This window comes from Theropithecus gelada, chromosome 12, assembly GCF_003255815.1.
Source record: "Theropithecus gelada isolate Dixy chromosome 12, Tgel_1.0, whole genome shotgun sequence".
NCBI classification, from domain to species: domain Eukaryota; kingdom Metazoa; phylum Chordata; class Mammalia; order Primates; family Cercopithecidae; genus Theropithecus; species Theropithecus gelada.
Window position 1 is genome coordinate 81,512,434 of NC_037680.1, and position 24,424 is coordinate 81,536,857.

Below are 24,424 nucleotides of genomic sequence, written 5' to 3' on the forward strand. Positions count from 1 at the left end.
TATCTGGGATTACAGGTGCCTTCCACCAAGCCCAGCCAATTTTTTGTATTTTCAGTAGAGACAGGGGTTTCACTGTGTTCGCCAGGCTGATCTTGAACTCCTGACCTCATGATCTGCCCACCTCAGCCTCCCAAAGTGCTGGGAGATTACAGGCATGAGCCATCACGCCCGGCCATCATTGACCTTTTTTAGTATAAATACCATCTTATTTCCTTTTTATCATTACACATGTCAAAATAAATTTCTGAGATGGCAATTTTTACTATCACTGAATACTCTCATAGAGAGGCATGTTTGCAAGTAGTACTACAAATTATAACTTTTTTCCTGGCACTTTATTATAGGGCCTTGGAGATTACCTCGGATTTGTGTAATCTCAATATAGATGTGTTCAAAGCTAACGGAATTTATTTGATGGTAGGGGAGATTGAAACAGGCTTTACTACAGTTACAGGTAGTTAGTAGACTCAGATAAAAGAAATGAGGGTACTTTGGGGTTTCATAAATGTTGATAATGTTCAAAGCAACATTGCTTTACTTTTCTGAAGGTCAGAACATTCCTATACAAGATTTTAAGTCAGTTTTGATAGAGATTTAGAGAGACTTAAATCTCTATAAATTCCATGTAATGAAAATACGTTGTTACCTCAAGGAAAAATGAATTATATTATTACAAGATTGTTTTTAAGTTTGATATTTATAATACATTAATGAAGGTAACATGAACCCTTGATGTCATGATGCACTAGCGTATGGTGCTCCATTGTTTTGATTGTGTCTGCAGGAGTGGGCTGGTAGTGGTTTATCAACTGTCTTTCAGGGCCAGGATGAGGTGGAGTGGAACTGGCTTGTAGCATTTGTTGATTACCATGGTGGAAACACTTTGACGTGGACAATTGCAGCCTACCAATGTGATGAACCCTAGGGCGCCATTATATGGTCTTCCCAGTGTATAGATAATCATAGATATAAATGACCTCGAGCACAGATAACAGTAACATGCAGTCAAATAATCAGGTAATGATGAGTTCTGAGTCTTTATTACATTTGTTTTTAACAATTTAATTATAAAATGTTTAATAACAGTTATGGTTTAATAACTGACTCACAAAATACATGGAAGTTTAAGTCTCCTCTCCTGAGTTGGTACAAGCCAGCTTTAGCACACCACTGAAAATATATTGCAGCACTGAATTCTATTATACATGTGGTTTGTTTCCTTGATTCTGGCCCTTGCCTTTGAAAATGCTGCTGTTTCCTCTCTCTAGATTACTTATTATTATTATCATCATCATTAATATAAATTCTAGTAAGCTGCTTATGTTTAAGAATATTCTTGTTTCTGAATAAAGGAAGTTAAAGATTGGTGTCATTGTCCCTCAGAACCTTAGAACTCAGTATAGATAGGGAAAGGAGATAGAAATATTCAAAATGTAAACATTAAACAATGATTGGGGTTAAATGCTTATATTTTGTCTTGTTGGTTAGGAATTGAAAAGTTTTAAGCTTAGATTAGGAAAATAGGTTCTCTTCCATTCTGGTTAGTCCAGTAATACTTCTGGTGGATTAAAGTAAGATTTTGTTAAGCCCTGTCCCCTTTCTCCCTCAATTTTTGGGCACACAGATTGATAGTGATTGAGGCATTTTGGTAGTGATTGGAGACATTCCTTCACCACTGCAGACAGGAAGGGTCTGTTAATCATTTTATTGTTATATATCACAGTTGCTTCCAAAAACAAGAGACACTACCATGGTTTGCCAAGGGTGGACTTCTGAGATGACTGGTCACATTTGAGGATTTGAGGCTTATTTTGAACAACCAAAGGAAGCAGGAGTTGCCTTTATACTGAGGAGAAATGTTCAACAGAATGGTCAAGGCTGACAATGAGATACCAGTCTTGCCACTTGCCACCATAGTTTATGAATTTCTTTCTATTACAGAGTACTTGGTATCAACCGAAACTTTCTCCAAAGATGGGCATTCTAAAGAAATTTCCAAACTTTCATCAGGTTAGATCATTGGAGAACTTATTAACTGAGCCTGCCAAGAAACACATTTCCTGAACTCCATTTTAATATTTAAGCTCTTATTGAGAACAATTATAGGCACCAGTTGAATAAAGAATACATTTCCTACTTTACATTTGATATTTCTTGTATTACAATCAATGTGAAAATCATTTTTAGTTTACTAACAGGAAGTAATATCTTTCACTTAAAACACTTCTTCCGCTTATTTTAAAAGAAAGATTGTGTGTAACATATGAATCCTCCCATTTTTGTCTTGTTGGTCAGGAATCAAAAATAAAATTTAACAAGTTTTAACAAGTGTGATTGAGATTTGTTTAGTAATCACTATACATGTTTTTTCTCTTTTGCATATATGTCATTATTTATAAGCAACTTCAAATCGAACAGAAGGTAGGGCATAAATTATCAACAACTTTAATCCAAAAAGATTTAGTGAAAAAAGTAATAATATTTGTGATATAATATATGCCGTGCTGGTGAGTATTGTTGGTTGTCTTATAATCCCAATTGCTGTCTGCAGTTACTGTTCTCTCTCCTTTCCTCTACCAGGGTGGTCTTGCAATGTGATCGAATGGTTACGTTCAGAAGTACAGTTAGCCTGGTATTTCACAGTGAGCAATATGACACTGCATAAATAGGGCAAATATCATAGATGGGAAGATATATTCTCTGGTAAAAGAGTGGTAGTCTTTCGTGGGGAGAAGAACATTGATCTCACTTGGAAAATGCCACAGTCAGCTCGCAGTCCTCCAGTACATGGACCAGCGAAAGAAATTTCTTCATCCCGCAGGCCAAGAGGCTTTGTTTCAAAGCTTAACAAGCTCAGTGGCCATTTTGTCCTTCTGGGCATCTCAACGTAGACTATGAATGTGAAACTAGGGTGACCAGCACGAAGTGAGCTGTTGTGATTCTTCATTCTCATTGCCAAAATTCAGACATACAGAATGAGCATCACCCGAGAAGCAGCACCCTAACAAAATTAAGATTCATGGCGTTACATGTCACACAAGTTCTTGTGAAGCCTAGCGGTTCATAATCTTTTCTACTGTCCAGTTTCTGGATGACTTTTCGTGGTCAGCATATTTATGTCATTGGTTTTCAGTTTCTGCTCTCGTGTATTCAAATCCTCCAGGTACTATGTTTTGAATAACCATATGCCTCTGGCTGTGCTAAATTTAGACCTATTTGCATTTTTCTTTGACCATACATTAAACTATTCATTAGATTAAGAAATTTATTCATGCCTGTAATTTCAGCACTTTGGGAGGCTGAGGTGGGCGAATCATTTCAGGTCTGGAGTTTCGAGACCAGCCTGGCCAATATGGTGAAACCTCGCCTCTACTAAAAACACAAAAATTAACTGGGTGTGGTGGTGCATGCCTGTAGTCCCAGCTACTTGGGAGGCTGAGGCAGGAGAATCGCTTGAACCCAGGAGGTGGAGGTTATAGTGAGCAGAATTCGTGCCACTGCACTCCAGCCTGGGAGACAGAGCGAGACTCTGTCCAAAAAAAAAAAAAAAAGTTTATGCTATAGAACTGTAAGTATGATTTCATAGGAAAATAAATGGATTAGTATGTCATTAATAATTAACAACTTAAAATTACACCATATGAGATAACTTTTTCAATTAAAATTTGGTTACGGGACTCGAGGTATAACATTTTACTGTATTTTATATTTAAATGGATTACAAAAGTAAATGCTCACACTTCACTGATGAACAAGTTTATTACCTGAAAGAAAATGTAATCAGTTCAAAAAGATTTTGAATCATGAGGAACTAAACATGTCTTATTTTATTTGGTTGTATTGTTATTGTATTATGCTGTTCTCATAAAGGAAAATTATTCAAGTGCATATTGCATCAGGAAACTAGACCTATACATAACACTGACTTACTAGAAACTTGCAGTCAAAGTTGTTTGGGCAATGGTATTGAAAATTATTAATTTATAAACAGATACCACTATTTTACTGTTCTTCAAAGCTTCCTTCATTTGTAAAATACATATATTTTATATGAACATATTGAACATAATAGATTTCTGAATTTAAATTTAAATGTTTTAAATGATGTTTATTGCCAAATTAGTGCTTCTACAACAGAAGACTTTTTTTGGAAGAATGTCATTGACCTAATGAGATAGGAGAAATTCTCTCTATAATTTGAGACCTGATTACTTTAGGTGACTTAAAACGCGAGTTGAAATTACATTACTTTAAGTGACTTAAAATGCTAAGGATGGCATTTTTAAATTAACATAATTCTCTTGAGATATATAGTCACATGAAAAGATACTGATGTTGACTATATTGGGAGCAAGATTGTGGAATAGAATCCTTCAGCAATTGTCCTCCCTGTAGGAACAACAGATAGAACAACTATCCACTCAAAGTACCTTCGTAAGAATCAAAAATCAGGTGAGCAATCACACTATTTGGTTTTAGTATCATAGAAAAGATAGAGGCACTGGAGAGGGTAGGAAGGGCAGTCTTGAATTGCCCACACCACTCCTCCCTCATCCCCCAGCAGCAGCTACATGGCACCAGGAGAGAATCTGTATGCTTGAGGGAGAGAGAACACAGTTCCTTTGGGACTTTGCGTTGGAACTCAGTGCTGCTTGTCGCAGCAGAAAGCAACAAGGGGCAGAATTCTGGTGGCACTCATGGAGACAGCATTTAGACCAGCCCTGGCTGGTGGGAAATGGTCCATCCCCTGAGTTTCTGCCAGCCCCACCATAGCAGGCTAAAGCACTCCGGGTTTCTAAACTTGACAGACGGTCTAAGCCACAAGGACTGCAATTCCTGGGCAAGTCCCAGTGATGTGCTGGGCTCAGACTCAGTGGAATTGGAGGCGCAGGCCACCTAGGGAGACACCAGAGGAACAGCCAAGGGAGTGCTTGCCAGCTTGCCATCACTCCTGCCCTAGCCCCAGGCAGCACAACTCGCAGCTCTAGGGGAGAAGCCATCCTGCTTGAGGAGGTGTGGGGAGAGTAAAGAGGGCTTTCTGTTACAATTTGGATGCCAGCTCAGCCACAGTATGATAGGGCACTGGGCAGTCCTGAGGCCTCCATTTATTTTTTATTTTTTTTTTTTTTTTGAGACGGAGTCTTGCTCTGTCACCCAGGCTGGAGTGCAGTGGCGCGATCTCGGCTCACTGCAAGCTCCGCCTCCTGGGTTCACGCCATTCTCCTGCCTCAGCCTCCCGAGTAGCCGGGACTACAGGCGCCTGCCATCATGCCCGGCTACTTTTTTTGTATTTTTAGTAGAGACGGGGTTTCACTGTGTTAGCCAGGATGGTCTCGATCTCCTGACCTCGTGATCCGTCCGCCTCAGCCTCCCATAGTGCTGGGATTACAGGCGTGAGGCACTGCGCCCGGCCCCCAGATGACATTTCTAAACACACCTTGGGCCAGAAAGGAACCCTATGCCTTGAAGGGAAGGATCCAGTCCTGGCAAGATGCATCATTAAGGAGCCGTTGGTCCTTGAATAAACATCACCTGTAGCTAGTCAGTACTTGCCATGGGTCTTGGTTGAGACTCAGAGCCATGCTGGCTTCAGGTGTAGCCCAGCGCATTCTCAGCTTTCTAGGCCACAAGGAAAGACTCCTTATGCTTGAGGAAAGGAGAAGGAAGACTAAGGGAGACTTTTCCTTGCACCGTGGGCACCGGCTCAGCCACAGCGAAGTGGAGCAGCAAATGGGGATCCTGAGTCCAGGCTTTGGCTCCAGGACATTATTTCTGGACCTGCTATGGGCCAGACCGGAGCCCCCTGCCCTGAAGGGAGAGACGCAGCCCTGGAAGCATTCGCCACAAGCTGCCTGAAAAGCCCGTGGGCCTTGAGGGAACATCTGCGGTAGCCAGGCAGTACTTGCCGCGGCCCTGGGGCGCTGGTGACCACAGGGAAACTCCTTCTGCCTGAAGAAAGGACAGGAAAGAGTGGGGAGGACTTTGTCATGTGACTTGAGTGCCTGCACAGCTGCAGTAGAATAGAGCACCAGGTAGATTCCTAAGGTTTCTGACTCCAGGTGCTGGCTTCTGGACAGCATTCCTGGAGGTACCCTGGATCAAGGAAGAGCTCATTACCCTGAAGGGGACACAAGCCTGTCTGGGTTTCCCACCTGCTAACTGAAGAGCCCTTGGGCCTTGAGTGAACATTCACAGTAGCCAGACAGTAGGTCTTGGGAGAGACCCAGTGCTACGCTGGCTTCAGGTCTGACATAGTGCAGACTCAGTGGTGGTGGCCACAGCTGTGCTCATGTTGTCCCTTGCCAGCTCCAGGCAGCTCAGCACAGAGAAAGACTGACTGTTTGGGGGCAAAGTGAGGGAAGAGAACAAGAGTCTCTGCCTGGTAATCTGGGGAATTCTCCCAGATCTTATCGAAGACCACCATGATGATGCCTGTACGAGTCTGCAAAAGCCATGGTATTATTGGGCTGAGGGTTCCCCAAATGCAGATATGGCTGTAGTGATGAAAGATTTACACCACAGCATCAATTCCCTTGGAATACTTGGTAACCTTTCCTAAGAAGAATGGGTACAAACACTCCAAGCCTGTGAAGGCTACAATAAATACCTAACTCTGCAATGCCCCCACATTGATGAACATCCACAAGCATCAAGGCCATCTACGAAAACATGATCTCACCAAACAAAGCACCAGTGACTAATCCTGGAGTGACAGAAATATGTAATTTTTCAGACATAGAATTCAAAATAGCTGTTCCGAGGAAGATCAGTGAAATTGAGGATAGCACAGAGAAGGAATTCAGAATCCTATTAGATACATTTCACAAAGAGATTGAAATAATTATAAAAATTTAAACAGAAATTCTAGAGGTGGAAAATGCAATTGGCATGCTGAAGCATGCATTGGAGTCTCTCGAAAGCAAAACTGATTAAGCAGAAGATAGAATTAGTAGGCTTTTAAGACAGGATATTTGAAAATACAAAGTTGGAAGAGACAAGTAAAAAGCATCAAAGCACACCTATACGATCTAGAAAGTAGCCTCAAAAGGGCAAATTTAAGAGTTAGTGGCCTCAAAAAGGCAGGGGGGAGAGAGAGAGAGAGAAACAGAGATCTGGGAATGAAGCTTATTCAAATGGATAATAACAGAACTTTCCTAACCTAGAAAAATATGTCAGGGTTTAAGTACAAGAGTGTTATAGAACACCAAGCAGATTTAGTCCAAAAACGACCTCAAGGCACTTAATAATCAAACTCCCAAAGGTCAAGAATAGAGCCCTTTCTCAGATGGATAGATTGCAAAAGTTTTCTCCCATTCTGTAGGTTGACTATTCACTCTGGTGATAGTTTCTTTTGCTGTGCAGAAGCTCTTTAGTTTAATTAGATCCCTTTTGTCAATTTTGGCTTTTGTTGCCATTGCTTTTGGTGTTTTAGCCAGGAAGTCTCTGCCAATGCCTATGTCCTGAATGGTGTTACCTAGGACTTCTTCTAGAGTTTTTATGGTTTTAGGTCTTACGCTTAAGTCTTTAACCCATCTTGAGTTAATTTTTGTATAAGGTATGAGGAAGGGGTCCAGTTTCAGTTTTCTTCATATGGCTAGCCAGTTTTCCCAACAGTATTTATTAAATAGGGAATCCTTTCCCTCTTGCTTGTTTTTATCAGATTTGTCAGAGATCAGATGGTTGTAGATGTGTGGTGTTACTTCTGATGCCTCTCTTCTGTTTCATTGATCTGTGTAACTGTTTTTGTACCAGTACCTTGCTGTTTTTGTTACTGTAGCCTTGTAGTATAGTTCGAAGTCAGGTAGAGTGATGCCTCCAGCTTTGTTCTTTTAGCTTAGGATTGTCATGGCTATAAGGGCTCTTTTGGTTCCATATGAAATTTAAATTAGTTTTTCCTATTCTGTGAAGAAAGTCAATAGTAGCTTGATGGGAATAGCATTGAATCTATAAATTACTTTGGGCAGTATGGCCATTTTCATGGTATTGATTCTTCCTATCCATGAGTATGGAATATTTTTCCATTTATTTGTGTCCTCTCTTACTTCCTTGAGCAGTGGTTTGTAGTTTTCCTTGAAGAGGTCCTTCACATCCTTGTAAGTTGTATTCCTAGGTATTTTATTCTCTTTTTAGCAATTGTGAATGGGAGTTCACTCATGATTTGGCTTTCCATTATTAGTTTATAGGAATGCTTGATTCTTGCACATCGATTTTTGTATCCTAATACTTTGCTGAAGGTGCTGATCAGCTTGAGGAGATTGGGGCTGAGACAATGGGGTTTTCTAAATATACAATCATGTCATCTGCAAACAGACAATTTGACTTCCTCTCTTCCTATTTGAATACCTTTCTTTCTTTCTCTTGCCTGAATACTGCAGCCAGAACTTCCAATACTATGTTGAATAGGAGTGGTGAGAGTGGGCATCCATGTCTTGTGCCAGTTTTCAAAGGGAATGCTTCCAGCCTTTTTCCCATTCAGTATGATATTGGCTGTGGGTTTGTCATAAATAACTCTTACTATTTTGAGATACGTTCCATCAATAGGTAGTTTATTGAGAGTTTTTAGCATGAAGGAGTGTTGAATTTTATTGAAGACCTTTTCTGCATCTATTGAGATAATCATGTGGTTTTGTCATTGGTTTTATGTGATGGATTATGTTTATTGATTTGCGTGTGTTGAACCAGCCTTGCATCCTAGGGATGAAGCTGACTTGATCATGGTGGATAAGCTTTTTGATGTACTGCTGGATTCATTTTGCCTGTATTTTATAATCTACAAGAAACTTAAACAAATTTACAAGAAAAAACAACCCCATCAAAAAGTGGGTAAAGGATATGAACAGACATTTCTTTTTTTTTTTTTTTTAAATTTATTTATTATTATTATACTGTAAGTTGTAGGGTACATGTGCATAACGTGCAGGTTTGTTACATATGTATACTTGTGCCTTGTTGGTGTGCTGCACCCATCAACTCGTCATTTACATCAGGTATAACTCCCAATGCAATCCCTCCCCCCTCCCCCCTCCCCATGATAGGCCCCGGTGTGTGATGTTCCCCTTCCTGAGTCCAAGTGATCTCATTGTTCAGTTCCCACCTATGAGTGAGAACATGCGGTGTTTGGTTTTCTGTTCTTGTGATAGTTTGCTAAGAATGATGGATTCCAGCTGCATCCATGTCCCTACAAAGGACACAAACTCATCCTTTTTTATGGCTGCATAGTATTCCATGGTGTATATATGCCACATTTTCTTAATCCAATCTGTCACTGATGGACATTTGGGTTGATTCCAAGTCTTTGCTATTGTGAATAGTGCTGCAATAAACATACGTGTGCATGTGTCTTTATAGCAGCATAATTTATAATCCTTTGGGTATATCCCCAGTAATGGGATGGCTGGGTCATATGGTACATCTAGTTCTAGATCCTTGAGGAATCGCCATACTGTTTTCCATAATGGTTGAACTAGTTTACAATCCCACCAACAGTGTAAAAGTGTTCCTATTTCTCCACATCCTCTCCAGCACCTGTTGTTTCCTGACTTTTGAATGATCGCCATTCTAACTGGTGTGAGATGGTATCTCATTGTGGTTTTGATTTGCATTTCTCTGATGGCCAGTGATGATGAGCATTTTTTCATGTGTCTGTTGGCTGTATGAATGTCTTCTTTTGAGAACTGTCTGTTCATATCCTTTGCCCACTTTTTGATGGGGTTGTTTGTTTTTTTCTTGTAAATTTGTTTGAGTTCTTTGTAGGTTCTGGATATTAGCCCTTTGTCAGATGAGTAGATTGCAAAAATGTTCTCCCATTCTGTAGGTTGCCTGTTCACTCTGATGGTAGTTTCTTTTGCTGTGCAGAAGCTCTTTAGTTTAATGAGATCCCATTTGTCAATTTTGGCTTTTGCTGCTGTTGCTTTTGGTGTTTTAGACATGAAGTCTTTGCCCATGCCTATGTCCTGAATGGTACTACCTAGGTTTTCCTCTAGGATTTTTATGGTGTTAGGTCTAACATTTAAGTCTCTAATCCATCTTGAATTAATTTTTGTATAAGGAGTAAGGAAAGGATCCAGTTTCAGCTTTCTACTTATGGCTAGCCAATTTTCCCAGCACCATTTATTAAATAGGGAATCCTTTCCCCATTTCTTGTTTCTCTCAGGTTTGTCAAAGATCAGATGGCTGTAGATGTGTGGTATTATTTCTGAGGACTCTGTTCTGTTCCATTGGTCTATATCTCTGTTTTGGTACCAGTACCATGCTGTTTTGGTTACTGTAGCCTTGTAGTATAGTTTGAAGTCAGGTAGCGTGATGCCTCCAGCTTTGTTCTTTTGACTTAGGATTGTCTTGGAGATGCGGGCTCTTTTTTGGTTCCATATGAACTTTAAAGCAGTTTTTTCCAATTCTGTGAAGAAACTCATTGGTAGCTTGATGGGGATGGCATTGAATCTATAAATTACCTTGGGCAGTATGGCCATTTTCACGATATTGATTCTTCCTATCCATGAGCATGGTATGTTCTTCCATTTGTTTGTGTCCTCTTTGATTTCACTGAGCAGTGGTTTGTAGTTCTCCTTGAAGAGGTCCTTTACATCCCTTGTAAGTTGGATTCCTAGGTATTTTATTCTCTTTGAAGCAATTGTGAATGGAAGTTCATTCCTGATTTGGCTCTCTGTTTGTCTGTTACTGGTGTATAAGAATGCTTGTGATTTTTGCACATTAATTTTGTATCCTGAGACTTTGCTGAAGTTGCTTATCAGCTTAAGGAGATTTTGGGCCGAGACAATGGGGTTTTCTAAATATACAATCATGTCATCTGCAAACAGGGACAATTTGACTTCTTCTTTTCCTAACTGAATACCCTTGATTTCTTTCTCTTGCCTGATTGCCCTAGGCAGAACTTCCAACACTATGTTGAATAGGAGTGGTGAGAGAGGGCATCCCTGTCTTGTGCCAGTTTTCAAAGGGAATTTTTCCAGTTTTTGCCCATTCAATATGATATTGGCTGTGGGTTTGTCATAAATAGCTCTTATTATTTTGAGGTACGTTCCATCAATACCGAATTTATTGAGCGTTTTTAGCATGAAGGGCTGTTGAATTTTGTCAAAAGCCTTTTCTGCATCTATTGAGATAATCATGTGGTTCTTGTCTTTGGTTCTGTTTATATGCTGGATTATGTTTATTGATTTGCGAATGTTGAACCAGCCTTGCATCCCAGGGATGAAGCCCACTTGATCATGGTGGATAAGCTTTTTGATGTGTTGTTGAATCCGGTTTGCCAGTATTTTCTTGAGGATTTTTGCATCGATGTTCATCAGGGATATTGGTCTAAAATTCTCTTTTTTTGTTTTATCTCTGCCAGGCTTTGGTATCAGGATGATGTTGGCCTCATAAAATGAGTTAGGGAGGATTCCCTCTTTTTCTGTTGATTGGAATAGTTTCAGAAGGAATGGTACCAACTCCTCCTTGTACATCTGGTAGAATTCAGCTGTGAATCCATCTGGTCCTGGACTTTTTTTGGTTGGTAGGCTATTAATTGTTGCCTCAATTTCAGAGCCTGCTATTGGTCTATTCAGGGATTCAACTTCTTCCTGGTTTAGTCTTGGAAGAGTGTAAGTGTCCAGGAAATTATCCATTTCTTCTAGATTTTCCAGTTTATTTGTGTAGAGGTGTTTATAGTATTCTCTGATGGTAGTTTGTATTTCTGTGGGGTCGGTGGTGATATCCCCTTTATCATTTTTAATTGCGTCGATTTGATTCTTCTCTCTTTTCTTCTTTATTAGTCTTGCTAGTGGTCTGTCAATTTTGTTGATCTTTTCAAAAAACCAACTCCTGGATTCATTGATTTTTTGGAGGGTTTTTTGTGTCTCTATCTGCTTCAGTTCTGCTCTGATCTTAGTTATTTCTTGCCTTCTGCTAGCTTTCGAATGTGTTTGCTCTTGCTTCTCTAGTTCTTTTAATTGCGATGTTAGAGTGTCAATTTTAGATCTTTCCTGCTTTCTCTTGTGGGCATTTAGTGCTATAAATTTCCCTCTACACACTGCTTTAAATGTGTCCCAGAGATTCTGGTATGTTGTATCTTTGTTCTCATTGGTTTCAAAGAACATCTTTATTTCTGCCTTCATTTCGTGATGTACCCAGTAGTCATTCAGGAGCAGGTTGTTCAGTTTCCATGTAGTTGAGCGGTTTTGATTGAGTTTCTTAGTCCTGAGTTCTAGTTTGATAGCACTGTGGTCTGAGAGACAGTTTGTTATAATTTCTGTTCTTGTACATTTGCTGAGGAGTGCTTTACTTCCAATTACGTGGTCAATTTTGGAGTAAATACGATGTGGTGCTGAGAAGAATGTATATTCTGTTGATTTGGGGTGGAGAGTTCTATAGATGTCTATTAGGTCTGCTTGCTGCAGAGATGAGTTCAATTCCTGGATATCCTTATTCACTTTCTGTCTCGTTGATCTGTCTAATGTTGACGGTGGAGTGTTGAAGTCTCCCATTATTATTGTATGGGAGTCTAAGTCTCTTTGTAAGTCTCTAAGGACTTGCTTTATGAATCTGGGTGCTCCTGTATTGGGTGCATATATATTTAGGATAGTTAGCTCTTCCTGTTGAATTGATCCCTTTACCATTATGTAATGGCCTTCTTTGTCTCTTTTGATCTTTGATGGTTTAAAGTCTGTTTTATCAGAGACTAGTATTGCAACCCCCGCTTTTTTTTGTTCTCCATTTGCTTGGTAAATCTTCCTCCATCCCTTTATTTTGAGCCTATGTATGTCTTTGCGTGTGAGATGGGTCTCCTGAATACAGCAGACTGGTGGGTCTTGACTCTTTATCCAGTTTGCCAGTCTGTGTCTTTTAATTGGAGCATTTAGTCCATTTACATTTAAGGTTAATATTGTTATGTGTGAACTTGATCCTGCCATTATGATATTAACTGGTTATTTTGCTCGTTAGTTGATGCAGTTTCTTCCTAGCCTCGATGGTCTTTACATTTTGGCATGTTTTTGAGATGGCTCGTACCGGTTGTTCCTTTCCATGTTTAGTGCTTCCTTCAGGGTCTCTTGTAAGGCAGGCCTAGTGGTGACAAAATCTCTAAGCATTTGCTTATCTGTAAAGGATTTTATTTCTCCTTCACTTATGAAACTTAGTTTGGCTGGATATGAAATTCTGGGTTGAAAATTCTTTTCTTTAAGAATGTTGAATATTGGCCCCCACTCTCTTCTGGCTTGTAGAGTTTCTGCCAAGAGATCTGCTGTTAGTCTGATGGGCTTCCCTTTGTGCGTAACCCGACCTTTCTCTCTGGCTGCCCTTAAGATTTTTTCCTTCATTTCAACTTTGGTGAATCTGGCAATTATGTGTCTTGGAGTATCTTTGTGGCGTTCTCTGTATTTCCTGGATTTGAATGTTGGCCTGCCCTACTAGGTTGGGGAAGTTCTCCTGGATGATATCCTGAAGAGTGTTTTCCAACTTGGTTCCATTTTCCCCCTCACTTTCAGGCACCCCAATCAGACGTAGATTTGGTCTTTTTACATAATCCCATACTTCTTGCAGGCTTTGTTCATTTCTTTTTCTTCTTTTTTCTTTTGGTTTCTCTTCTCGCTTCATTTCATTCATTTGATCCTCAATCGCTGATACTCTTTCTTCCAGTTGATCGAGTCGGTTACTGAAGCTTGTGCATTTGTCACGTATTTCTCGTGTCATGGTTTTCATCTGTTTCATTTCGTTTATGACCTTCTCTGCATTAATTACTCTAGCCATCAATTCTTCCACTTTTTTTTCAAGATTTTTAGTTTCTTTGCGCTGGGTACGTAATTCCCCCTTAGGTCTGACAAATTTGATGGACTGAAGCCTTCTTCTCTCATCTCGTCAAAGTCATTCTCCGTCCAGCTTTGGTCCGTTGCTGGCGAAGAGCTGCGCTCCTTTGCCGGGGGAGATGCACTCTTATTTTTTGAATTTCCAGCTTTTCTGCCCTGCTTTTTCCCCATCTTTGTGGTTTTATCTGCCTCTGGTCTTTGATGATGGTGATGTACTGATGGGGTTTTGGTGTAGGTGTCCTTCCTGTTTGATAGTTTTCCTTCTAACAGTCAGGACCCTCAGCTGTAGGTCTGTTGGAGATTGCTTGAGGTCCACTCCAGACCCTGTTTGCCTGGGTATCAGCAGCAGAGGCTGCAGAAGATAGAATATTTCTGAACAGCGAGTGTACCTGTCTGATTCTTGCTTTGGAAGCTTCCTCTCAGGGGTGTACTCCACTCTGTGAGGTGTGGGGTGTCAGACTGCCCCTAGTGGGGGATGTCTCCCAGTTAGGCTACTCAGGGGTCAGGGACCCGCTTGAGCAGGGAGTCTGTCCCTTCTCAGATCTCAACCTCCGTGTTGGGAGATCCACTGCTCTCTTCAAAGCTGTCAGACAGTCGTTTGCGTCTGCAGAGGTGTCTGCTGCTTTGTTATTGTTTACTCTGCCCTGTCCCCAGAGGTGGAGTCTACAGAGACAGGCAGGTTTCCTTGAGCTGCTGTGAGCTCCACCCAGTTCGAGCTTCCCAGCAGCTTTGTTTACCTACTTAAGCCTCAGCAATGGCGGGCGCCCCTCCCCCAGCCTCGCTGCTGCCTTGCCGGTAGATCACAGACTGCTGTGATAGCAATGAGGGAGGCTCCGTGGGTGTGGGACCCTCCCGGCCAGGTGTGGGATATGATCTCCTGGTGTGCCTGATTGCTCAAAGCGCAGTATTGGGGTGGGAGTTACCCGATTCTCCAGGTGTTGTGTGTCTCAGTTCCCCTGGCTAGGAAAAGGGATTCCCTTCCCCCTTGTGCTTCCCAGGTGATGCAATGCCTCGCCCTGCTTCAGCTCTCGCTGGTCGGGCTGCAGCAGCTGACCAGTACCGATCGTCCAGCACTCCCCAGTGAGATGAACCCAGTACCTCAGTTGAAAATGCCGAAATCACCGGTCTTCTGTGTCGCTGGCGCTGGGAGTTGGAGACTGGAGCTGCTCCTATTCGGCCATCTTGCTCCGCCCCCCCGACATTTCTCAAAAGAAGATATTTACGTGGCCAATAAACATATGAACAAAAGCTTGTCATCAATGGTCATTAGAGAAATGCAAATCAAAACCACAGTGAGATACCATGTCATGCCAGTTTAAATAGCGATCATTAAAAAGTCAGGAAATAGATGCTGGAGAGAATGGGGAGAAATAGGAATGCTTTTGCACTGTTGGTGGGAGTGTAAATTAGTTCAACCATTGTGGAAGACAGTGTGACAATTCCTCAGGGATCCAGAACCAGAAATACCATTTGACCCAGCAATCCCATTACTAGGTATATACCCAAAGGATTGTAAATCATTCTACTCTAAAGATACATGCACATGTATGTCTATTGCAGCACTAGTCACAATAGCAAAGACTTGGAACCAACCCAGATACCCGTCAATGATAGACTGGATAAAGAAAATGTGGCACATATACATCATAAACTACTATGCAGCTATAAAAAAAGGATCAGTTCATGTCCTTTGCAGGGACATGGATGAAGCTGGAAACCATCATTCTCAGCAATCTAACATGGGAACAGAAAACCAGACACCTCATATTCTCACTCATAAGTGGGAGCTGAACAATGAGAACACATGGACACAATGAGGGGAGTATCACACACCAGGGCCTGTTGGTGGAGTGGGAGCATAGGGGAGTGATAGCATTAGGAGAAATACCTAATGCAGATGATGGATTGATGGGTACAGCAAACCACCATGGCATGTGTTTACCTATGTAACAAACCTGTATGTTCTGCACATGTATCCCAGAAACTGAAGTATAATAATAATAAAGAATAGAGAAAGGTTCTGAAGGTAGTGAAAGAAATGAAACAAAATTCAATGGTGCTCCAATACATCTGGCATCAGACTTTTCAGTGGAAACTTGACAGGCTGGGAGAAAGGGGCATGATGTATTTAAAATGCTGCAGGAAAATATATATATATATTCCTAGATAGTATATCCAGCAAAAGTATCCTTCAAACATAAAGCAGAAATAAAATCCAAGGGGTTTCACCAACACCAGACCGGTTCCATAAGAAGTGCTGAAGAGAGCTTTTCAATATGAAATTAAAGGACATTAATAAGCAATAAGAAATCATCTGAAGTTACAAACCTCACTGGTAATCATAAGTATAAAGACAAACACAAAGTATTATGGCACTGTAATTATGATGCATGAACTCATGTCGAGTAGAAAGTCTAAAAGATGAACCTATTAAAATAACTACAACAACTTTTCAAGAAATAGGCAGTACATAAGATATATATAGAAACGACCAAGAGTTAAAAAGCAGAGTATACGGAGTTAAAAAACGGGACACGAAGTTAAAGCCTACAGTTTTTATTAGTTTCTTCTTTGCTTGTTAGTCTGTTTATGCAAACAGTGTTGTCATCAGTTTAAAATAATGGGCTGTAAGATACTATTTTCAAGCCTCATGGTAACCTCAAATCAAAAAACCTACAACAGATACACAAAAAGAGGCATGAAATTAAAACATACCTCCAGAGAAAATCACTTTCACTAAAACGAAGACAGGAAGGAAAGAAGGAAGGAAGGAAGGAGGAGAACACAAAACCACCAGAAAACAAATAACAAAATGGCAGGATGTAAGTCCTTACTTACTGATAATAGCATTGAATATAAACAGACTAAACTCTGCAATCAAAAGACATGTTTGCTAGGTGGATAGAAAAGCAAGAGTTATGGCCAGCAAAATAGCTAATGCCTATAATCCCTGTACTTCGGGAGGTGGGCAGATCGCTTGAGCCAGGAGTTTGAGACTAGTCTGGGCAAGATGGCAAAACTCTGTCTACTCAAAAAAAAAAAAAAAAAAAATAGCCAGGTGTGGTGGCATGTGCCTGTAGTACCAGCTACTCAGGACACTGAGGTTGGGAGGATGGCTTAAGCCCATGAGGTGGAGGTTGCAGTGAGCCAAAATCACACCATTATACTCCAGCCTGGGTGACAGAGTGAGACCCTGTCTCAAAAATCAACTCTTGCCTACAAGAAACACAGTTTACCTATAAAGATACACATAGACTGAAAATAGGGGATAGAAAGAGATATTCCATGCAAATTGAAAGTGAAAAAGAACAGTAGCAGCTATATTTTTATAAGACAAACTAGATTTCAAGATAAAAACTATAAAAAGAGACAAAGTCATTATATAACGATAAAGGAATCAATTCAGCAAGAGGATATCACAGTTGTAAATATACATGCATCCAACAGTGGAACACCTAGGTATATAAAGAAAATATTACTGCAGCGAAAGAGAGACCTCAGTATGTTAATAGCTGGAGACTTCACTCTGCTTTCAGCATTGGGTAGATCATCCAGAGTATCAACAAAGGAACACTGGGCTTAATCTGCACTATAGAACAAATGTACCTAATAGATATCTACAGAACATTTTATCCAATGGCTGTAGAATACACTTTCTTTTCCTCAGCATATGGATCATTCTCAAGGATTAGACCATATGTTAGGTCACAAAACACATCTTAAAACTTTCAAAAACAATGAAATAAGCATCTTCTCTGATAACAATGGAATAAAACTAGAAATCAATAATAAGAGAAACTGTAGAAACTATACAAACACATGGAAATTAAACAATATGCTCCTAAATGGCCACTAAGCCAATGAAGAAATAAGAAGGAAATTTAAAAATTCCTTGAAACAAAAGAAAATGGAAACAGAACATATCAAAACTTACGGGACACAGAGAAAGCAGTATTAAGAGAAAAGTCTATAGCCATAATGTCTACATTGAAAAATTAGAAAAACTTCAAACAAGCAATTTAATAATGCATGTAAAAAACTAGAAAAGCAAAAATGAAAGCATAAATTAGATGAAAGAAATAATAAAGATGAGAGCCAAAGTAAATATAATGGAAACAAAAAAATTACAAAAGACCAAGGTAACAAAAAGTTGGTTTTTTGAAAAGATAAAATTGACAAACCTTTTGCCTAAGAGAAAAAGAAGACCTAAACACATCAAATCAGAGATGAAAAAAGTGACATTACAACTGCTACTGCAGAAATTCAAAGGACCATTAGCAACTACTATGAGGCAACTCTATACCAATAAATTGGAAAACTAGAAGAAATGAATAAATTCCTAGACACATAGAACCTACAAAGATTGAATCATGAAGAAATCCAGAACTTGAACAGATGAATAAAAACTAACGAAATTGAAGCCCTAAAAAAAAATAAAAATAAAAAAAAAATCTCTTAGCAAAGAAAATCCTGGGACCTGGTGGCTTCTGTACTGAATTTCACCAAACATTTAAGGAAGAATACCAATCCTACCCAAACTATTCTAAAAAATATAGGATGAGGGAATACTTCCAAACTCATTCTTTGAGGCCAGTATTGCCCTGATAGCAAAAGCTGACAAATACAAACCAAAAAAGAAAGCTACAGGCCAATATCCCTGATGAACATTGATGGCAAAATCCTCAAAAATCCCAGAAAACTGAATTGAACAACACATTAAAAGATCATTCATTATGACCGAGTGGAATTTATACCAAGGATGGTTCACCACATACAAATCAATCAAAGTGACACATTATACTAGCAGAATGAAGGACAAACCATGTGGTCATTTCAATTGATGCTGAAAAGCATTTAATAAACTTCAACATCCCTTCATGATAAAAACCCTAAAAATAACTGAGTATAGAAGGAACATACCTCAACACAATAAAAGCCACATATGGCAGACCCACAGCTAGTATCATATTATGAAACACTGACGTGAGAAATTGAAGAGGACACAAAAAATGAAAGCTACTCCATGTTCATAGATTGGAAGAATCAGTATTGCTAAAATGTACATCCTACCCAAAGCAAACTGCAGACGCGATACAACCGCTGTCAAAGCGCTCATGACATTCTTCAAAAAAAAAATAGGAAAAAAAAATCCTAAAATTCATGTGGAACCACAAACGATCCAGAATAGTCAAAAACATCTGGAACAAAAAGAACAAAACTGGATGAATCATACTACCTGACTTCAAATTATTCTACAGAGCTATGGTAACCAAAACAGCATGGTACTGGCATAAAAACAGACACATAGACCAATGGAACAGAATAGGGAACCTAGAAGGAAGTCCACAAATCTACAGAGAACTCACTTTTGACAAAGCTACCAAGAACATAAATTAGGGAAAATATAGTCTCTTCAATAAACAGTGCTGAGAAAACTGGACATTTATATGTAGAGGAATGAAACTAGACCCCTGTCTCTTGCCATATATGAAAATCAAATCAAAATGGATTAAAGAATTAAATCTAAGACCTCAAACTATGAAACTATTTGATACTAAAAGGAAACGTTGGGGAAACTCTTCAGAACATTGATCTGGGCAAAGATTTCTTGAGTAATACAAGCACAGGCAACCAAAGCAAAAATAGACAAATGGAATTACATCAAGTTAAAAAACTGCACAACGCAGAAATACTCAGCAAAATGAAGAGAGAACCCACAAAGTGGTAGAAAATATTTGCAAACTATTTGTCAGACAGGATTAAGAACCAGAATATATAAGGAGCTCAACCAATTTTATGGGAATAAAATCTAATAATTTGGTTTTTTTAATGGGCAAAAGATTTGAATACATCGTTTGCTAAAAAGACATACAAATGGTAAACAGATATGTAATATGTAAAAAACAGATATGTAAAAATGTGCTCATCATTGCATTAGTCTGTTTTCATACTGCTATAAAGAAATACCTAAGACTGGGTAATTTATAAAGAAAAAGAGGTTTAATGGATTCACAGTTCTACATGTCAGGGTAGGCTTCACAATTATGGCAGAAGTTGAAGGAGGAGCAAAGACATGTCTTACGTGGTGGCAGGCAAGAGTATGTGTGCAGGGGAACTGCCCTTTATAAAACCGTCAGAACTTGTGAGACTTACTCTCATGAGAAATCATGGGAAAAACCTACCCCCATGATTCAGTTACCTCCACCAGTTCCCTCCCGTGACATGTGGGGATTATGGGAGCTACAATTCAAGGTGAGATTTGCATGGGGACATATCAGTTATTGATCATTGGTGAAATGCAAATCGACATTACAATGAGATATTTCATCTCAGTAAAAATGGCATTTCTTCAAAATACAGGCAATAACAAATGCTGGTGAGGATGTGGAGAAAGGGGAACATTCATACACTGTTGGTCGGAATGTAAATTAATACAACCAGTATGGAGAACACTAGGAGGTTCCTCCAAAGAAACAAAAATAGAATTACCATATGATGTAGCAATCTCACTACTGGGTATTTATCCAAAGGAAATGAAATCAGTATGTTGAAGCAATGTCTGCACTCCCATGTTTATTGCAGCAGTATTATCAATAGCCAAGATTTGGAAGCAACCTAAGGGTTCATCATCAGATGAATGGATAAAGAAAATGTGGTACATATACACAGTGCATTACTATTCAGCCACAAACAAGAATGAGAACCTGTCATTTGCAGCATGGATAGAACTGGAGGACGTTGTGTTAAGTGAAATAAATCAGGCATACAAAGACAAACTTCACATGTTCTCTCTCATTCGTGAGAGCTAAAAATTAAAACAATTTCATTCATGGAGATGGAGAGTACAATGATGGTTACCAGTGGTTGGGAAGAGTTGTGGGAGTTGGGGGTAGTGGGGATAGAATGAATAAGATCTAGTATTTGACATCACAAAAGGATAACTACAGTCAACCATAGTTTATTTTACATTTAAAAATAAAAGACTATAGTTGGCATGTCTGTAACATAAAGAAAGGATAAATGTTTCAGGTGATGCATACCCCATTTACTCTGATGTGATTATTACACATTATATGCCTGTGTCAAAATAGCTCATGTACCCTATAAATATGTATACCTACTATATATTCATAAAAATTTAAAAAATAAAGATAGAGATTATATTCAGTATTTCTACAAGAAATGTATTACGTTTTAATTCATAAAAATTCTTGTGTTGCATTTCTATTTTTCTCTTTTTTTTACTAGTTTTATTTGTATTAAGTTTCATCTTCATCGTAGTACCTAAGAGTGAAATCACTCTTTTGTATACTCATTTTTCAGAGTTGTGTGTCCTTTGTGTATATCTATTTGTGCTTTTCATTTTTTTTTTTTTTACTTTTCTTTTAGATTCAGGAGTACGCATGCAGGTTTGTTATGTAGGTGAAGTTGTATCAAGGGGGTTTGTTGTACAGATTATTTTATCACCTGTGTACTAAACCTAGTACCCAATAGCTATTTTTTCTGATCCTCTCCCTCCTCCCACCCACCTCTGCAAGTAGGCCCCAGTGTCTCCTCTTTGTGTCCATGTGACCTCATCATTTAGCTCCCAATTATAAGCAAGAACATGCAGTATTTGGTTTTCTGTTCCTGCTTAAGTTTGCTAAGGATAACGGCCTCTAGCTCCATTCTTGTTCCCACAAAGGACATGATCTTGTTCTTTTTTTTATGGCTGAATAGTATTCCATAGTATACATGTACCACATTTTCTGTATCCAGTCTGTGATTGATGGGCATTTAGGTTGATTCCATTTCTTTGCTATTGTGAATAGTGTTGCAACGAACATATACGTAAATGTGTCTTCATGGTAGAATGATTTATATTCCTTTGAGTATATACCCAGTAATGGGATTACTGGGTTCAATGGCAGTTCTGTTTTTAGCTTTTTGAGGAATTGCCACACTGCTTTCCCTTTTCTCCGCAACCTCACCAGCACCTATTATTTTTTGACTTTTTATAGCCATTCTGACCGGTGTGAGATGGTATCCCATTGTGGTTTTGATTTGCATTTCTCTAATAATGAGTGATGATGAGCTTCTTTTCATATGTGTGTTGGCATCATGTATGTTTTCTTTTGAACAGTGCATATTTCCTTTGCCAACTTTTAATGAGTTTGTCTGTCTTTTTTTTTCTTGTAAATTTAAGTTCCTCATAGATGCTGGATATTAGACCTTTGTCAGGTGCATAGTTTGAAAAAATTTTCTCCCATTCTACAGGTTGTTTGTTTACTCTTGAAAATTTCTTTTGCTATTAGAAGCCCTTAAATTTAATTATATCCTATGTGTCAATTTTTGCTTTTGTTACAATTACTTTTGACATCTTTGTCGTGAAACCTTTGCCAGTTCCTATGTCCAGAATGATACTACCTAAGTTGTCTTCCAGGGTTTTTATAGTTTTTGGTTTTACTTTTAAGTCTTTAATCCATCTTGAGTTGATTTTTGTATATGGTACAAGGAAAGGGTCCAATTTGAATCTTCTGCATATAGTTAGCCAGTTATCTCAGCACCATTTATTGAACATTGTCAAAGATCAGATGGTCATAGATGTGTGGCCTTATTTCTGGGGTCTCTATTCTGTTCCATTGGTCTATGTGCCTGTATTTGTACAAGTGCCGTGCTGTTTTGGTTACTGTAGCCCCATAGTATAGTTTGAAGTCAGGTAATGTGATACCTCCACCTTTGCTCTTTTTGCTTAGGATTGCCTTGGCTATTTGGTCCCTTTTTTAGTTCCATTTGAGTTTTAAAATTGTTTTCTAGTTCTGTGAAGAATGTCATTGGTAGTTTGATAGGAATAGCATTGAATCTGTTAAGTTTCTTTGGGCACTATGGCCATTTTAATGATATTGATTCTGCTTATCCATGAGCATGGAATATTTTTCCATTTGTGTCATCTCTGATGTCTTTGAGCAGTGTTTCATAAGTCTCATTGTAGAGATCTTTCACCTCCCTGGTTAGCTGTATTTCTAGGTATTTTATTCTTTTGGTGGCAGTTGTGAATGGGATAGCTTTACTGATTTGGCTCTCGGCTTGGCAGTTGTGAATGTATAGGAATGCTAGTGATTTTTTAACGTCGATTTTTTTTTTAATCTTGAATTTTTGGTGAACTTGTTTATCAGCTGAAGGAACGTTTGGGCTGAGACTGTGGAGTTATCTAGATACAGAATCATGTCTTCTGCAAACAGAGATAGTTTGACTTCCTCTCTTTCTATTTAGGATGCTTTATTTCTTTCTCTTGCCTGATAGCTCTGGCCAGAACTTTCCATACTATCTTGAATAGGCATGACAAGATAGGGCATTCTTATCTTGTGCCTCTTTTCTTTTCTTTTTTTCTTTTTTGAGAGGGAGTCTCGCTCTGTCCCTGAGGCTGGAGTGCAGTGGTGCAGTCTCAGCTTACTGCAAGCTCCACCTCCTGGGTTCATGCCCTTCTCCTGCCTCAGCCTCCTGAGTTGCTGGGACTACAGGCACCCGCCACCATGTCCAGCTAATTTTTTGTATTTTTAGTAGAGACGGGGTTTCACCGTGTTAGCCAGGATGGTCTCAATCTCCTGACCTTGTGATTCATCCGTCTTGGCCTCCCAAAGTCCTGGGATTACAGGCGTGAGCCACCGCGCCTGGCCGTCTTGTGCCTCTTTTCAAGGGGAATGTTTCCAGCTTTTCCCCATTCAGTATGATGTTGGCTGTGGGTTTGTCATACATGGCTCTTATCATTTTGAGGTATGTCCCTACAATACCTAGTTTATTGATAGTTTTTTAACATGAAAGGATGTTGAATTTTATCAAAAGCCTTTCTGCATCTATTGCGATAATCAGGTAGTTTTTGTCTTTAGTTCTGATGAATTGCATTTACTGATTTGTGTATGTTGAACCAACCTTGCATATCAGAGATAAGGCCTACTTGATCTTGGTGGATTAGCTTTTGATGTGTTGCTGCATTCAGTTTGCCAGCATTTTGCTGAGGATTTTTACATCAATGCTTATCAAGGATATTGGCCTGAAGTTTTTGTTGTTGTGTGTCTCTACCAGGTTTTGATATCAGGACGTTGCTGGCCTCATCAATTTGATGGGGAGGAGTCCCTCCTCTTCAATTTTTTTTGGAATAGTTTCGGTAGGAATGGTACCAGCCCTTTGTCCATCTGGTAGAATTTGCTGTGAATCCATCTGGTCCTGGGCTTTTTTTTGTTGGTAGGATATTTATTACTGGTTCAATTTCAGAGCTCATTATTGATCTGTTCAGGAAATCAATTTCTTCTTGGTTCAGTCTTGGAAGAGTGTGTGTGTCCAGGAATTTATCCATCTCCTCTATGTTTTCTTTTTTTTTTTTTTTTTTCTTTTGAGACGGAGTCTCGCTCTGTCGCCCAGGCTGGAGTGCAGTGGCGCGATCTCGGCTCACTGCAAGCTCCGCCTCCTGGGTTCATGCCATTCTCCTGCCTCAGCCTCCTGAGTAGCTGGGACTACAGGCGCCTGCCACCGCGCCCGGCTAATTTTTTGTATTTTTAGTAGAGACGGGGTTTCACCGTGGTCTCGATCTCCTGACCTTGTGATCCGCCCGCCTCGGCCTCCCAAAGTGCTGGGATTACAGGCGT

General features: G+C 39.5%; 1 protein-coding gene across 4 annotated transcripts in view; it reads left to right on the forward strand.

Annotated features, from left to right (window-relative positions):
• Positions 1-24,424, forward strand: part of PARD3B (par-3 family cell polarity regulator beta) — a 1,097,854-nt gene that overhangs the window by 241,359 nt on the left and 832,071 nt on the right. The gene's annotated exons all lie outside the window — the stretch shown is intronic.